The sequence below is a fragment of the Arachis ipaensis genome, chromosome B7 (assembly GCF_059453495.1).
Source record: "Arachis ipaensis isolate K30076 ecotype BB chromosome B7, ASM5945349v1, whole genome shotgun sequence".
Classification (NCBI taxonomy): Eukaryota; Viridiplantae; Streptophyta; class Magnoliopsida; order Fabales; family Fabaceae; genus Arachis; species Arachis ipaensis.
In genome coordinates, this window is record NC_142442.1 from 122,791,701 (window position 1) to 122,795,592 (window position 3,892).

Genomic DNA, 3,892 nt, shown 5'->3' on the forward strand with positions numbered 1-3,892 from the left:
AAAGAGAGTGGTGAGAAGAAGTGAGTGGAGGTAGGTGGGGATCTTGTGGGGTCCACAGATCCTGAGTGGATCCTGTGGGGTCCACAGATCCTGAGTGTTCCAGGATTTACATCCCTGCACCCATTAGGCATGTAAAAATGCCTTTGTACCCAACTCTGGGCGTTCACGCCAGGTTGGTGGCCATTTTGGGCGTTCAACGCCCATTTGTGTGCCATTTCTGGCGTTAAACGCCAAAACCATGCCTGTTCTGGCGTTCAGCGCCCAGAAGCTGCCCATTTTGGGCGTTCAGCGCCAGCACCATGCTCTGTTCTGGCGCTGAACGCCAGACAGATGCTCCTCCAGGGTGTGATTTTTCTTCTGCTGTTTTTTATTCCGTTTTCAATTTTTATATTTATTTTGTGACTCCACATGATCATGAACCCACAAAGACATATAACTAAGGAAAATATAGTTAGATAAATAAAAATTGGGTTGCCTCCCAACAAGCGCTTCTTTAATGTCAATAGCTTGACAGTGGGCTCTCATGGAGCCTCACAGATGTGCAGAGCTTTGTTGAGACTCTCCAACACCAAACTTAGAGTTTGGATATGGGAGTTCAACACCAAACTTAGAGTTTGGTTGTGGCCTCCCAACACCAAACTTAGAGTTTGACTGTGGGGGCTCTGGTTGACTCTGCTTTGAGAGAAGCTTTTTCTGCTTCCTCTCCATGGTTGTAGAGGGAGGTCCTTGAGTTTTGAACACAAGGGAGTTCTCATTCCATTGAAGGACTATTTCACCTCTGTCAACATCGATCACAGCTCTTGCTGTGGCCAAGAAAGGTCTTCCTAGGATGATGGATTCATCCTCTTCCTTTCCAGTATCCAGGACTATGAAATCAGCAGGGATGTAAAGGTCTTCAACCTTTACTAACACGTCCTCTACTTGTCCATAAGCCTGTTTTCTTGAACTGTCTGCCATCTCTAATGAGATTTTAGCAGCTTGCACCCCATAGATTCCCAGTTTCTCTATTACAGAGAGGGGCATGAGGTTTATCCCTGAACCAAGGTCACACAGGGCCTTAAAGATCATGGTGCCTATGGTACAGGGTATTATGAACATTCTAGGATCCTGTCTCTTCTGAGGCAATGTCAGTTGATCCAGATCACTTAGTTCATTGATGAACAAGGGAGGTTCAACTTCCCAAGTATCAATACCAAATAATTTGGCATTCAGCTTCATGATTGCACCAAGAAACTTGGCAGTTTGCTCTTCAGTAACATCCTCATTCTCTTCAGAAGAGGAATACTCATCAGAGCTCATGAAGGGCATAAGGAGGTTCAATGGAATCTCTATGGTCTCTAGATGAGCCTCAGAGTCCTTTGGTTCCTCAGAGGGAAGCTCCTTATTGATCACTGGACGTCCCAGGAGGTCTTCCTCCTTGGGATTCACGTCCTCCTTTCCCTCATTGGGTTCGGCCATTTTGCTTATGTTAATGGCCTTGCACTCTCCTTTTGGATTCTCTTCTGTATTGCTTGGGAGAGTACTGGGAGGGATTTCAGTGATCCTTTTACTCAGCTGGCCTACTTGTGCTTCCAAATTTCTAATGGAAGACCTTGTTTCATTCATGAAACTCACAGTGGCCTTGGATAGATCAGAGACTAAGTTTGCTAAGCTAGATGGGTTCTGCTCAGAATTCTCTGTCTGTTGCTGAGTGGATGATGGAAAAGGCTTGCCATTGCTAAACCTGTTTCTTCCACCATTATTAAAGCCTTGTTGAGGCTTTTGATCCTTCCATGAGAAATTTGGATGATTTCTCCATGATGAGTTATAGGTGTTTCCATAAGGTTCACCTAAGTAATTCACCTCTGCTATTGCAGGGTTCTCAGGATCATAAGCTTCTTCTTCATAAGAAGCCTCTTGAGTACTGTTGGATGCAGCTTGCATTCCATGCAGACTCTGAGAGATCATATTGACTTGCTGAGTCAATATTTTATTCTGAGCCAATATGGCATTTAGAGTATCAACTTCAAGAACTCCCTTCTTTATAGGCGTCCCATTGTTCACAGGATTCCTTTCAGAAGTGTACATGAACTGGTTATTAGCAACCATGTCAATGAGTTCTTGAGCTTCTGCAGGCGTTTTCTTTAGGTGAATGGATCCACCTGCAGAAGTGTCCAGTGACATCTTTGATAGCTCAGATAAACCATCATAGAATATATCCAGGATGGTCCATTCTGAAAGCATGTCAGAGGGACACTTTTTGGTCAACTGTTTGTATCTTTCCCAAGCTTCATAGAGGGATTCACCTTCTTTCTGTCTGAAGGTTTGAACATCAGCTCTAAGCTTGCTCAGCTTTTGAGGAGGAAAGTACTTGGCTAAGAAAGCCGTGACCAGCTTATCCCAAGAGTTCAGGCTGTCTTTGGGTTGAGAATCCAACCATAATCTAGCTCTGTCTCTTACAGCAAAAGGGAAAAGCATGAGCCTGTAGACTTCAGGATCTACTCCATTAGTCTTGACAGTATCACATATCTGCAAGAATTCAGCTAAGAACTCAAAAGGATCTTCAGATGGAAGTCCATGAAACTTGCAGTTCTGCTGCATCAGAGAAACTAATTGAGGTTTCAGCTCAAAGTTGTTTGCTCCAATGGCAGGAATGGAGATGCTTCTTCCATGTAAATTGGAATTAGGTGCAGTAAAGTCACCAAGCATCTTCCTTACATTATTATTATTTTTGGCTGTCATCTCCTCTTCCTGTTCGAAAATTTCTGAAAGGTTTTCTCTGGATTGTTGTATTTTAGCTTCTCTTAATTTTCTCTTCAGAGTCCTTTCAGGTTCTGGATCTGCTTCAACAAGAATGTTCTTGTCCTTGCTCCTGCTCATATGACAAAGAAGAAGGCACAAAAAAAAATAATAATAATAATAATAGAGATCCTTTATACCACAGTATAGGGATCCCTGTGTGAGTAGAAGAAGAGGGGGAGACAAGGAATGTAATATAATGGAAGAAACACAACTGTGAGGATGGTAGAGATGTGAGATGAGATGTTAGAATATGAATGAATAAATAGAATAAGATGGGGGAGGGATAATTTTCGAAAATTATTTTGAAAAAGAGTTAGTAATTTTCGAAAATGGTTTTTGAAAAATGTTAGTATTTTTTTTCGAAATTTTTTTTTAAATTAAAAATAAAAATATGAATAATTAGTTAATTAAAAAGACATTTTTGAAAAAGGGAGAAGATATTTTCGAAAATTGAGAGAGAGAGTTAGTTAGGTAGTTTTGAAAAAGTTAAGAAACAAACAAAAAGTTAGTTAGTTAGTTGAAACAAATTTTGAAAAGATAAGAAGTTAGGAAGTTAGAAAAGATATTTTGAAAAGATATTTTTGAAAAAGATAAGATAAGAAGATATTTTTGAAAAGATATGATTGAAATTAGTTTTGAAAAAGATTTGATTTTTAAAATCACAATTAATGACTTGATTCATAAGAAATCACAAGATATGATTCTAGGACTTAAAGTTTGAATCTTTCTTAACAAGCAAGTAACAAACTTGAAATTTTTGAATCAAAACATTAATTGTTCATGTTATTTTCGAAAATTTGATATAAAAATAAGAAAAAGATTTTTGAAAAATATTTTTGGAATTTTCAAAAATAACTAAGAATTTTGAAAAAGATTTGATTTTTGAAAAAGATTTTGAAAAAGATAAGATTTTCAAATTGAAAATTTGATTTGACTCATGAGAAACAATTTGATTTTAAAAATTTTTGAAAAAGTCAATCCAAATTTTCGAATTTGATGAGAGAAAATGGGAAATATATTTTTTTTTATTTTTGAATTTTTATGATGAGAGAGAAAAACAAGAAAAATGATGCAATGCATGAAATTTTTAGATCAAAACAATGAATGCATG

The 3,892-nt window shown here is 38.2% G+C and overlaps 1 non-coding gene across 1 annotated transcript; it reads left to right on the top strand.

Annotated features, from left to right (window-relative positions):
- The first annotated feature begins 2,217 nt into the window (after window positions 1-2,217).
- LOC148553965 (small nucleolar RNA R71) lies at window positions 2,218-2,325 on the top strand. Its single transcript, XR_015893565.1, has one exon. It is a non-coding gene; the product is annotated as a small nucleolar RNA R71 (small nucleolar RNA).
- The last annotated feature ends 1,567 nt before the right edge of the window (window positions 2,326-3,892 follow it).